Genomic DNA, 15000 nt, shown 5'->3' with positions numbered 1-15000 from the left:
TATGATTTAAATTAATCACTATACTACTGTAAAATCTTAGATGGTATATCAAAATATTTATGTTAAATTTTGAAATTGAAATTCATATAAATATCCTTAAGTTTTCTTTTGTAATTTTGGTTAATTTAGTTCACATTTTGCACGTTACAATACAAAATATTCACAAATGAAAACATTTATCCTAACACAGCTACAACAAAAAAACAATGCACTGATAAGAAACCGATTGATATAAAACGAAAGATATATCGTGACCAAATATAAGCTTCTATCAGAGTTCAAAAATGACCATGTATAATGGTATAAACCCCTCTTAAGTGAGAAATAGTAATCAACTCATAGCTTTCGCAATTTTATATTGAATCGTTTGGATTCAATCTGGAAAAGCTCTTCAAGTAAAAGTATAAAAAAGACACGAGTCTGTCAAACACAAATCAGTAATTTAAGAAACACATGTTCATAATCAAAGTATTTCTATGTTATTGTAACAACTCTAACAATTTTCGATTTAAAGAAGATATGTGTCTACCATTATTAGCACTCTCTCCACTTCAGACTATTGCATAGAATTATACCTACATACCACAAAACACACTTTTGAAAGCAAATACAAAGCAAAATATAACATTTTATTTCGATTCATATGTTGACAATTAAACTCAATCAACACATATTTCTATATGAAATTTAAAATACTTTCGCCAATTCAAAATTAATACCCAAATTGTCAACTTTGTTCCTTGGAAAATCGTGATATATACTCCTATTAGAAATAACTTAACCGTCACTCGAAATGACTGACGACCGGCAATTATAGACTATAAGTGTTTTAGAAAATTAAAACATCTTAATTATATTTCTATATAGGAAGTACCTTATTGAACACGGCTGCACATCCAGACGTCTCTATCATATTACTACATGTATATGAACGTTTCATTCTACTACATTTTTGATTTTAGCATGAAAGATAACACTGTCAACATAAATTTCATCTTCACCTGCAGCAACAATACATACTTTTTACGCAGTATGAGACATTGCCGCCATATTTATTGGAGCATTCCTACTTTGTAATAATATATCTGAAAGAACTAAGAAGACTAATGAACAAAAACAGAACTTTTATCAGAGTTTATTCCAAAATTTTGCTATTTTCATTCAGAATTACCTTTTTGTTTTTATCCCTGCAGTTATTATATTCACTTAATTATTAAATTAGCTATTTACAAATTCTTATTGAATCACTAATGTATTAGACTTAATCAAATTTGTTACTGCAGTTAGTTTCTTTTTTTTTTTCAACAAAAGTTTTAACCACTTCTAATTTAACTGCTTATTTAATTACGTAGCCAATAATTATTACAGATTGTGCAATCTTGTACTTTCCAGTTTGTTGTTATGTCTACCTTTCATTCTTCATTTCTGAATATTTTATCCAATTTTATCATTTCATCATGTATTATCTGACCTTATAGTATTTTACTTTGTAACACGTATTAACTTCTATCCACTACAAATTACTTTCTTTTAAGTTCGAGAACGTTTTCTTACGTAACTTTCTTGAATACGAAAGCTAGTGCAAGTTTAGGTTTGTAAAACCTTTAACGCAAAAGTGGCATGCTTTACTTTTTGAAATCAGGTATCATGCATACAGAAGCATATACGTCAATTATTCATCCTTACGCACATTTCTTCAATGCTATGTTCAGAATTAATGCTTCCATTGTCCTTATGTGCACGAAGTAGCTAGCTACGTTTAAAACTAACTGTAATGTGTAACTGACGTATATGCCTTTTACAAATGTTACACAGCACGCAGCCTAATTGCACAATATTATTTAAGATATCTGCGTTTGAGAGGCATCTTTTGTATATATAGCATGTACACACTATCGATGACACATGCATAGTGTGTTACCTTTGTTAATGCGCCCATTAAGTGAGGGATAGCCTTTTGGGAAATGCCTCTTCAGCTCACCGAGTGTGAAAGAACACTGAATATCTCAGTCCATGCAGAACAACTTGCCCCGAAGGTGAACAAGAACAGAGGGTATCGATATTTTGCTATCTTTCCAACTCACGTCAGACATTTTAAAAACCAGCGTCCTGAAAGTATATCTCCCAAGATGCTATATTGGAGTTAATAGGCTTAAACGCACAAAACATATAACCTGTATGTGTAATTGATGATGTTTACGTTATAAGAGCTGCTTTTTATTCAAAATTTAATTTTAGTTCACATATGCTACTCCATGTGCACATCGACAAATACACTTTAGACTCTCTGCATATATCCCTCTGGCTAGCGGTAAAATTTGTCTCGTAGTGTATCGAGTATACGGCGCTGATGTGCTAAAACGATACCGGAATATCGATATCCACAGTTCTAGTTCACCTTCGGGACAAATCGTCTAACCTTGTTGGAAACTTGCAGTGTTCTATACAGTTCAATTTTATGAAGGAACATTTGTCAGGAAGCAATCCATTGGCTAAGGGCTATGTAAATTTTAATTCATAATATTTTTTCCTACTCTAGGCATAAGGCCCGAACATTTTGGGGTGTGGTGCCAGTCGATTAGATCTACGCCAGTAAGCAACTGATACTTAATGTATCGACCCCGAAAGGATGAAAGGCAAAGTAGAACTCGGTGGAAATTGAGCTCAGAACGTAGAGACAGGAAATACCGCTAAGCATTTCGCCCGGCAAGCTAACGTTTCTGCCAGCTCATCGCTTTATTCATAATATAATGTTAGATGCACACTGTACTCTATTTGCGGAATAATGAGATATAGTTCTCACGCATTTCTGTGGATACAGATTTGGGTGTGTGGTAAAAGTTTCGTTCCCTACCACATAGCAGTAATCTACAATTCTTCGCTGATATGTAAATTCTGGAATAAATGTTACTTTGAGGAATCGAAATCATGATGTGCTATAATGCAGTTGCAGCTGACGAGATGTATATATCAGTTTAGTTACATGTCTTGTTATTCTAACATTTAGGTAACACTAACATGTACGTAACACTAACATGTTTCTTTATAATTCCATCTAGTGAACGTTCGACGGGACAAAGTTCCCATCATTATGTGTTGTCTCCAGGAATCTTTTGGGCTTTCTGGTTGTCTGACATGAGTCTCGGTCTAGTTGTACTGTTCCTTTTGTAGCTAGAGTATATGTAGAACACATTAAAACATAAATAATATAAATATAAGACGGTGACCAGAAGAAAACCCATTCAGAGTCCATTTCTGTGGCCGTTTTAAAAGATATCAACAAATTTCAAGGATTCATCAAACATTAATGAGCCAATAGATTTCAAGCATGCTTTCAAGTCATCTGCTTTTGTTCCTCTGGGAATCATTGGCAACGTTTGTCTGAAATTACCTGAAAGTAGTACTGTCACACATCGCATCAAACGATTGGAATTGCCAATATCCTGCAGCATTCTGTTAACAGCGTCTACTGAATTTTTATGGAGCATTGTAGCTTCATCCCATATGATCAAAGATCATTGCATGAGAACTTGAGTTAAAGAATAAATTTTACTAATATTCCAGACAGGTTCAGCATTTGAAATTAGATTGAATGGCAGCTTGAATGCTACGTGGGCTGTTTGGCATCTCGTGAAGGTTCGATGAGATAAAGTTGCAGCAATTCCAATGCTAGCTACAGCTAAGATAGTTTCTTTTTCTGCAGGACTTTGCCTAACATTACACTGGTAACAAAAGTTTTTTCTGGTTCCTCCTATTGTGTCTAAAAATATAATCCTCTTTTCTCACGTGTCACTTGGTCAACGTTTGTCGTATATGCAAGTTGTTGGTTTAGCAAACGTTTCGGAATATTTTCTTTAAATAATTTTGCTAAAGAATCAATATATTATGAAGTTTCTCACAAAACTTCTGTGATCAAATCATTCACCTCATTTCGATGAGTTTCAGCTAAGCCAATCTTGCTGAGCTCCTCCCCTCCCACTGAGATTACCCGATCTTCAATATCAACCAATGCAGAATTATGTAGGTCTAGTTATGTTACACATATGGCATACCTGCAGAAAATGGCCCCACTGAATTTGTTTCTTCCATTGTTTAGGGAAAATGTGTATTTTGAAATGAAAAATTTGTACAAATATTCTCAACTGAGATAGGAAAATATCAGCTGACGCATAATTTCTGATGTGGAATACGTGAAACAAAAGTAAAATGTTGGAGCGAAATCTAAGTTACAGTCTCTATTGTAAATGTATACAAGGAATAACATAAAACTAACCTACGGTTCCTATTGTGAAGGTAGGCAATATAAAAAGAAATGAAAATTGACCTTCTACAGATATAAATATAGAACGAATGTAAAATAATTCCAATTAAGTAATACTTAGAGCAATATGATGAAGTAAAGCAGCTTATTACAGCTATACCCCCCAACTCACACATATGTTATTATCTGTGTCGTTATATTACTCATATAGCATACGTACAGAAAAGTGCGCCCACACCAGTATTTTGAAATAAAATGAAGACAAATAATAATCCTCTAAAAGTTATGTCCCTTGGGCAAGTTATTTGTTTTTAATTTGGTTTAATTTGGTCTCCCAGCAATCTTCCTGCAATCGTGCAAAACTGCCCTGGCAAAACCACTACAGATACTTTTCCAGAGTTTTCTTGAAAATGGCAAGACGCCGAGCAAACTGAAGGCGGGAATAATTTGTCCAATCTATAAAGGAGGAAGCAAAGCAGATGCCAAAATTATAGACCGACCTCTCTCACTTCACATATCAGAAAATTTATGGAACAAATAGTCAGAAGGAAACTAATCACATAACAAGAAGAAAACGACTTGCTGAGTGAAACCCAGCATGGTTTTCGACCAGGTAGGATCTGCCTAACACGGCTCCTACAGTGCTATGACTGGGTGTTTATGCGGTTACTGGACAACTCAAATGTGGACGTAATGTACCTGGGATTTGCAAAAGCTTTTGATAAATTTCATCATGGTATAATATACCACAAACTGCGCGATTTTGCCACAGTTGGAAAACTTGAAGAGTAGTTATGTGACTTTCTGAATGATAGAAGACAGGCAGTGGTGGTCAATTGAGCCACCTCAAAGCATGTACAAACTGTGAGTGGTGTTCCACAGAGCACTGTCTTGGAACCACTGCATTTCATAGTGGCCCTCTCAGATATATCCTCAGCTGCCCGGATAGCGACCAGTGTTAGCCACGCAGACGATACGAAAGTCTCGCAGAAAATACAAAGCCCTACCGTTTTGCACGCCTGCAGCAGGAGTTGGACGCAATTTACAGATGGACTAAGGACAATAATATACAGTTTAATGATGGAACATTCCAAGACATGCCCTATTAGCACAAAACACCGAACGAAAAACTTACAGCAAACACTGCTCTATGGGAGGATTACAATCCCAGAGCCTAAATCAGTGCGTGACATGGGTATTGACATGAGTCATGATACCTATTTCCAAGTGTGCATTACCAAGATGGCGACAAAGTGTAAACGGCTGGCTGGCTCGATTCTGAGAACATTCAAAACCAGAGAGAAGGAAACCATCATGGCTCTGTAGTGGATATTCGTCCTAAGCCACTTTGAGAACTGCTATTGCCACTGCCGTGTAAAATTAACAGCTGAACTTCAAGAAATCCAGCGAAGCTTCACAAAGAAGATCGCCTCATCGCAACAGCTCAGCTAATGGGAAAGGCTGCAACAGCTAAGACTCTACTCTCTGGGGCGATGACGGGAGAGTTATGCTACGATATACATCCTGTAACATCCTGGAAGGGATAGTACCAAATCTTTTGACATGAAAAGCTACACAAATGCTAGAACGGTTCGACATTGCACAGAGCCAAAGGTCCCAAAAATGTCGTCCTGCTTCATGACCAGTTACTGCAACAGCCTGGATTTTGAGTGCTTGTTAATGTTCTCCCAAGAGCCTGAAAATCTACGCAAAGTGGATGTAGGTGATTTCAAAACAAAACTTGATCTCTTCATGTTGTGAGTCACTCCAGTTATATTTCTCATCTCCTCGTTGCGGATATAGTCTCCCAGTGAGATTCCCAACATCGACCTTTCGAATGCTCAGTGTACAAAGCACTTTTGGAGTTACGATGATTTTCAGAGAATTTTTTCAGGAAATATCTTTTCTTGTCCTCTTGCTAATTAAGTTACAGCGCTTGGTTTTGTCAATAATTTAATTTACTTAAATTCTCGAATATGGGAAAAGTTATATTCGCTTAGAAATATGATCCCTGAAATTTGAAACATAGTTTCGCCTAAATCTTATGACATAATTAATTTGACATATCGAATAAATAAAAGTATTAATTGTCTGAAATATTAATTCATATCATTCTGGTATCGTTTAAAGTTGTGCTTAGATAACTATATTCTATGTATGAATTATTTTGTTGAAATTCATAAACACGTAGAATGTTGCAAAACTCAACTAATTTTCTTGTAGATTTTAAGTGGCAATATTGCATTCGCTGCATTAGTAATTTCTAATTAGAAGGAAAGTAATGCATTCGAGAGGAACATTGTCATATTTATCAAATTCGCAATCGTCAAAATTTTACAGTTTAGACAACAATATCCTGGATTCGCAGCATGTGAGTCTGATATATTTCGTAGAGAAGAATTTCCTTGGACTCCCAAAGAACACTTTGATATGTCTACTTTTTATTAGAACAAGTTATTTCATCAATTTTGAGAAGTTGCATGTTTTTCTTTGACAACAGATTTGTATTTTATATTGACTTTTTTACATACCATTCTGATGGAAAAATATATTTGATAAATATTTGGTGGGAAAGAAACTATTATATATTTATATAAGGTCTTCCGAGCGGTTTCTCCCCTTTGTGCAGGTAACTATCGACAACTGCATGTGGTGAAATACTTAGCGGTATTTCGTCTGTCTTTATGTTCTGAGTTCAAATACCGCCGAGGTCGACTTTGCCTTTCATCCTTTCGGGGTCGATAAATTAAGTACCAGTTGTGTACTGGGATCGGTGTAATCGACTGCCCCCACCCCTCCTCCAAAATTTCGGGCCCTGTGCCTAGAATAGGAAAGAATGTTTATAAATGTATCTCTGTGTGTGTATATTAGTGCGTGTGTGCGTGCGTGTGTGCGTGCGTGTGCGCGCGTGCGAGGATGAGTGTGTATTTATATTTACACAGCAAATTGAAAAGTGCCATTACTGAGTAGATATATACTTCACCTTTAGTCTGAGTGGGATTTTGTATCACAAAGTAGCAATTGTTCCACTTTCTTTGGAAAGGGATGTAATTACTATATATCAAGAATTCCTCTTGGATGTTATACGACAAACCTTTATCCATCTATCTGTGAATGCCTTTGTGTGCTTGCGTATGAGTGTGGAGTTCTTTTTTATCCATGGATGTTATTTAAAAACGAATTCTGCTTCACGCAATCTTAAGAAGTAAATATATATATTTTGTTCTCTTGTGTGACAAAGTAGTGATAGATTTTGTAATCCTTTTCTACTCTTTCGTTTTTTTTTCTGAAAATCCATTTGACCACTAGGTTTAATTAACAACTTTTGAAAACTTTCCTTACAATATCATACGCGTAGGAGTGGCTCTGTGGTAAGTAGCTCACTTACGAACCACATGGTTCCGGTTTCAGTCCCACTGCATGTTACCTTGCGCAAGTGTCTTCTACTATAGCCGCGGGACGACCAAAGCCTTGCGAGTGGATTTGGTAGACAAACACTAAAAGAAACTCGTCGTATATATATATATATATATATGTATATATATATATATATATATATATATATATATATATATATATATATATATATATATATATATATATATATATATGTGTGTGTGTGTGTGTGTGTGTGTGTGTGTGTGTGTATGTGTGTGTGTATGGGTGTGTGTGTGTGTGTGTGCGTATGTATATATGTGTGTGTACGTGTTTGTCCCCCCAACATCACTTGACAACTGATACTGCGTGTTTATGTCCCCGTAAACTAGCGGTTCGGCAAAAGAGACCAATAGAATAAGTACTAGGCTTACAAAGAATAAGTCCTGGGGTCGATTTGCTAGATTAAAGGCGGAGCTCTAGCATGGCCGCAGTCAAATGACTGAAACAAGTAAAATAGTAAAAGAGTAAAAGTGTAAAAGAATATTGATCATAAATCTGCTGATCAACAGCTGAATACACGCATATTAATATTTGACACAAATGCAATTATATATTACTGTACATTGTCCTTATCCCAGGAAAATGTACATAAATATGCATACACAGACGTATACATATCAGATTAATTTTTTTTTAATATGTTGTCATTTGAGCGCATTTTAACAACTATGGCATAAACAAAAAATTGCTCAATAATTTCAAATATATTTCAGAGAATGGTTGTAAAAAGTTGATATCATGCTGCGAAATCTGCAATTCGAAAGAATAATGTTAAAAATGGAAATTTCCAGAAAATCGTGTATATGTACCCACAAGCAAAATATCTCTATAGATTATTTGCAATCATTCAAGCTATAGATATTGTAAACAAACAGAAACTATTTCAAGGAAAATAATTTTTATATTTAATTATGGTTCAAAATTGCAAGGCATTTCTATATCTAGGAGAGCAAGTATATTCTCTTTTGCAAGGTTTACATATTAGTTAAATCCTTATAAATTGTATATCTAATCCTAACGAACTAGCGGTAGTCCGTACTGTAATACACAATTTGATAATAGTCCATTTTAGTCAAATATGGAAAACGCACAACATACAAGCGCACATTTGATGCAAGTGTGATGAAATGACTTTCTAATGCCTAAAATTGCAAACATTACGTACATTATCACCCTGATTTTTTTCATAAACTGGAGTTGCAAGCAGAGTTGGTACAGAAACAATTCAAACAAATCCTTAAAGATATGGTAAAGATATTTTGTTTTCTTATTATTTGGATTATGAGTTATATTTCGCCATACTCACACAACGGTTCTACCGTTGAGAAATCGAGATATTCTAACCTGAAAGAATTTCCGAATTAGTCTGCAATCCAACAGTGTTGATAGGCTAGAACTCGGTCAGGGTGTTTCTCTGGAAATACCTTACTTTTATACTCCACAAGGACCTAAGTTATATGTATATATATATATATATATATATATATATATATATATATATATATATATATATATATATATATATATATATACATATATGTTTGTGTGTGTGTGTGTGTGTATGTATATATATATAGAGATGTGTGTGTGTATATATATGTATATGCATATATATATATATATATATATATATATATATATATATATATATATATATATATATATATATACATAGTCAATTTTATGAAATTATATCCTCAATAGGGATTAAATAATCCGAAAGTTTTCACTGGTTAATCACTATCATATAATGCAAAATACTCTGCGATATATTAGGAACTATTGTAGTAATACATATTATTGATATTAAAAGAGACCGAGTGGATCTATAAAAGCAGACAGAAAATGGATCATATATCGGATCTAACTTCTTAAACTTATTAGTATTCTGCATACATCCTTCAAAGAAAAATGTTAACATTCTATAAGCTCATAATAACCCAGAAGAAGTCTCATATATTTAAAAACGATGCCTTTCCTAGCGTATAACCAAATGATTGTTAGAATTAAATATCAACTAGGCGCTAGAACTGAAACATATTTGTAGGTTTTTCACATCGCCCATTTTCTTTCTTTCTTTCAGATATGTATACAAAAACACACACAGACACACAGACATACACACACACACACACACACACACACAAACACACACACACACACACTCACACACACATATATATATATATATATATATTTATATATATATATATATATATATATATATATATATATATATATATATATATATAAATATATATATATATATATATATATACTTGTGTGCGTATGTGTATATGTATATATATATATATATATATATATATATATATATATATATATATACATGTGATGTGTGTGTGTGTGTATGCATGTATGTATGCGTATATGTTGATGTGGTTTCTTTAAACATGGTTTATTAGCGTAATTTTCGTGCTGCATGTTTAATTAGTTTGGAAAGGAATCGCAGTAGGAACAACTAATACCAAAATGTTAGAATATTTTTGAGAATATGAGAGGCAGAGAGAGAGAGAGGGGAGAGAGAGAGAGGGGAGAGAGAGAGGGGAGAGAGAGGGGAGAGAGAGAGAGGGGGAGAGAGAGAGAGGGGAGAGAGAGAGAGGGGAGAGAGAGAGAGGGGAGAGAGAGAGAGGGGGAGAGAGAGAGAGGGGGAGAGAGAGAGAGGGAGTGATTTAGAAACAGACAGTCAGTCACAGACAGATAGGAAACGAAAAGAGAGTGTTGAAATAATTCTGACGCATACATAATTACTGATTGCTTTTCGATTTTTAATCATGCACGCTTCCAGAAAATGCAAATTATTCCAGGGATCGTGACTATTGATATGAAAGCTTGATAATAAAAATGGAAAAAATATCCTGGCTCATTTGAACCTAAATGAAATCGTTACTTTGTTTCTGCTGAAATATTCATCAATGTTATATATCCCTTAGTTTTTGACCTTTAGCCACACGCCACTTAGCTTCAACATGTAACCTTATGTTATATTTCTCAAATTTATGAACTGTTTAAATATTGGCTTACTTCCATCACTACAATAAATGAACAATATGGCCTCTCTGCTACAAATATCAGAATATCAAAATCGAATGAAAAGAATTCAAATCAGCTCCGAAACAGTACGAAAATAACGAAATAATATCATTTTTGCATTATTTTATGAAAATGAGTAGAATCATGTTCTTAAGATAGATACCCTTTAATTAGTATTAATTAGTTTGCGGGCTTACATTTTTAATATACATTTCCCATTTATTCTCTTTCCATTAACTACATATACACACACTCTTTATTACTTGCTATCGCCTCTTTCTCTCTGCTTGCCTTCGTCGATTATACTTGTCATAAATTATTTAAGAAAATATATTACAATTTCATTTAATTTAGTTGCTACAGTTGATTTTAAGAATTCGTGATTGCCTTCAAAGTTATTTAAAACCCCTCTCGAAACATAAATTCTTCATGATGCTAATTTAATGACTTCTACATTTTACTTCCAGATTCGTTTTTAATGTGTCTATATAATGTACTACTGCTCGGCCAGATATTCTTTGCCATTCAAACAATTTTCACTACAGGAATGGGTGTACATTCTTTTAGAATCCTCTCTGACTTAAGAATTTCCTGATGGTCATTTGTATTCAGCAATTCTGTTCTTTGTAGAATCTCGCCATGCGAGTGTTTTGCATGATTATGCGAGTGTTTCTGATCATGAAGACGTAGGTTCAATGAATATTGTGCAATAAACAAATATAAAATGTACAAGAAGAGCTTAACTGTAAATCATACAGTTGAGTATTATGGAATCATGAACCTGAATCCCTAGATATTGAAGCAGTTGTGCAAATGTTTTTAATCTATTGGTGGATATCCTTCATATAGAATTGTGAAACAGTCTTCGATCTTACGTCTTTATACCAAGTTATATGCTATAAACTCAACCCCAAAGAAACGCGATTTTTTCAAATATCATTTTGAAAAATTATTTCTGGAACGTAAGATATGATGGGTTATGGCTGAGATCCAAATTGCAGGTAACCTCTAAACGTGCCCTGAAATGAAACGCCAAAACGCAGCTGTGTTGAATGTCATGGCTTCCAGTCGCAAAACTTGTCTTGAAAACCGAAATACATATGCATCTCGTGGAGATTATGGATATAAAAAAATCAACTTGAACCGCGTTCCTGTCGTTCGTAACTTGGACGCATCAGGTTTTTCCCGATTGTCAGCAGCTCAAAGAAAAAAAGCTATTGGTCGATAGCAAGCAGGGCAACTTGCTCTAGTTGAAACGAAAGCTTACAATGTCCATGTCAACACCATCTATCTCCTGCATCAGCGCTAACACAACACCAACAGAACTGCAGTCCGTGGTCGTAGAGGGCGCTCCCGGGTGACCACGCCCAAGCAGGACCGTTTCATCCACCTTCAATACTTCCTTGATTGCTTCCGACCAGTCAGCGTGACAGCTCGGGCGACCATTAGCGCTGGACAGCGATGACACGGTACGACGTCGACTGGCCGCCAACAACTTGCGTTGCCGTCGTCCTGCTCGAGGCCTGTCCTCACAACCCGCCACTGTCAGGCACGACTACAGTTGCCAACGCAACACTGACTCAATGGAGATCGATAGTCTTCTCTGACGACTCAATGGAGAACGACAGTCTTCTCAGACGAGAGCCGGTATTGCGTTTCTACCTCGGATGACAATGTAAGTGTGCGACGTAGGAGATGTGAACGCTACAGAGACGCATGTGTCATGCAAATGGATGTGTATGGTAGTCAAAACATCATGGATTGGTGTGCTATAGGCCTGAATCAGAGAAATGGGCCTCATGTGTTCCAAAATGTTGGTGCAGGCAGAGGAAATGACATTACAACGCAGCGCTACGTTCACCAGATCCTAAAACCTCACATCGTGCCCTTCTTCGCGCGTCAATATATCCATGTGTCCTAACAGGAGAATGCTCCCTGCCACATGGCTAGGAGTCACCATAGACTTCATGCGGCAGTGCAACATTACAATTATGCCGTGGCCAGCTCTCGGCCTGAATTTGAACCCAATTGAACACCCGTGGGATGAAATCTAGAGACGGTTGAACCAGGTGGTCCCAATGCTACAACTAGTGTTGAACTGGAGGCAGCTCAGGATGTGGGCACAAGTGCCAATGGCTTTAGTGAGCCACCACATATCATACACGACATATACCGACGGTCTATGGCTGTTTTGAACACAAAGGGATAGCACACATCAATCAAGTCAACGGAAGTATATAACGGAAGTATATGTCACACCTTACAATTTCGATATTCTGGATCCGCCTACTACCTGAACACATGACAATGACCCATAAGCTGTGGTCAAAGTACTTTCAAGAAATTGACTTTATCAGATTTATAAAAAGTTATCTCTAACAAAATGAAATTGAAACATATTTCACAGTCACACACATCTTTGGTTTCTTTTACGGTTCAGTGTATTGTTATTCAGTTCATAGATTTGATCCCTTGATTAACATACTTCACCCCAAACTATTTCATCGTTTATCCTGGCATAATAAGTTTGTGACTACACTATCTATTACGTCATTTTAGGTAATTTCAAATAATTTTAGAGAATTTTACCTGATAATTTTAACGTTAACGACCACTGAAAAGCCATCTTAAAACATAGTCGCAGTATTGACATATAACTTGTTCAATACCACAAGTCTTTTACTTCTTCACAGAGTGAAGACATAGTGATGCAGGTGATCTATTTCACACCTAATCAAGCAAACCTACGATCAAAGTTATTCTTTCCTAGGGTATCTAGAATTTAATTTTAGAAGTTTGTGGTTTCGCGGAAATAAGTTTCCTGATTCTGTAATCATTGTAATAGATTTAACCTTTGAATATGTAGAAGGTGTGGTATACTTGGTATACCGTTTTAAGAACAAATAACATTTGAATATCACTGTGTAGTTCAATCCGTTGTAGTTCAGGTTTCTGCCGCTAGAAGCCACTTGATGCGACCCCAAGGAACCAGTCTTCCGACCAGGATTTCTGTCATTGTACTACCAAATTGTGCGTCATTGTTTCGATGTGCATCTTCCCTGTTCGTCAACTTTTGCAATGGCTGAAACGAAAGGACAGTGTGCTTCCCTGAAATTCTGTTTTCTGCAGGAGAAAATGGCAGCCAAATCAGTTGTGATACTTCAAACAGCTTACAAGGACTCTGCCCTCAGCAAAACACAAGTTTTCGAATGGCTTTTTTCACATTTTAGAAATGTCCCGAATGAATGAGAATAAAGCGAAAATTCATGAACTGATCTTGGTCGCCGAAAAATTGAAGAAACTGTTGATATGACTGTTGTATCCTGGAGCTCCTCCCAAAGAATTTTGAGCAAGGAATTGCGAATGAAAAGAGTTGCAGCAAAATGTGTGCCTCACTTGCTCAGGGAAAATCAAAAGCAGCCACGACTGAATGCGTAACGTGAACTGAGAGAACTGTTGGAAGTTGATCAGATAACTTTTTCGAAGGTCATCACTGGTGACGAAAGCTGGTACTACGGCTTCGACCCGAAAACGAAGCATCAATCAAGTCAACGGAAGTATATAATGTCATCACGCCACCACCCCAAAAGTGCGTCAAGTGAAGTCCAATGTCAAGACGATACTGACTTGTTTCATCGATGCAAAAATAATTTTCCACACAGTATTTGTCCGTCCTGATCAAACTGCTAGTCAAACATTTTACTTGACAGGTCTGAAGGATTTGCGAGAAACGGCGAGACGAAAACGCTCCGACCAGTGGCAAAGCCGAGAGTTTGGGTTTCATCAAGACAATGTACCTTTGCACACCGCCTTGAGTGTTGAACAGTTTTTGACCAAACATAGCATCACCCAGTTTGTCCCCCCTCCATATTGACTCGATCTTGCTCGCTGCAACTTTTTTTTAATTCCGTCGAATCAAAAATATCCTTAAAGGAAAACGATTTACAGACGTAGAAGAGGGGAATGAAAAAAAAAAGACGAAAAGGTTAAAAGGCATCACTCGCGGAAGTTCTAGGGCTGCTTCGAGCACTGAAAAACACGTCTAGACCGAGGCATTTTTTTCAAATGGAGAATACTTTGAAGGCGATGTAAACAAATAAAACTTTGTGAATAAAATAATATTGCAAAATTCTGGTTTCTTTTAGGTATCCCCGCGTATACTACACTTTGATCTTCCTCAAAATACTGAGATCCAATAAAAATATGATCCGAAATGAAGAATATAAATGCATAATACGTAAAATATATCA

General features: G+C 35.9%; 1 protein-coding gene across 3 annotated transcripts in view; it reads right to left on the bottom strand.

Annotated features, from left to right (window-relative positions):
• LOC106884018 (uncharacterized) overlaps window positions 1-15000 on the bottom strand; it is a 1573201-nt gene that overhangs the window by 894686 nt on the left and 663515 nt on the right. The gene's annotated exons all lie outside the window — the stretch shown is intronic.

This window comes from Octopus bimaculoides, chromosome 1 (genome assembly GCF_046866305.1).
Source record: "Octopus bimaculoides isolate indiv1 chromosome 1, ASM4686630v1, whole genome shotgun sequence".
Lineage (NCBI taxonomy): Eukaryota > Metazoa > Mollusca > Cephalopoda > Octopoda > Octopodidae > Octopus > Octopus bimaculoides.
The sequence above is the reverse complement of the archived record's forward strand: the minus strand, read 5'-3'. Positions and strand labels throughout refer to the sequence as shown.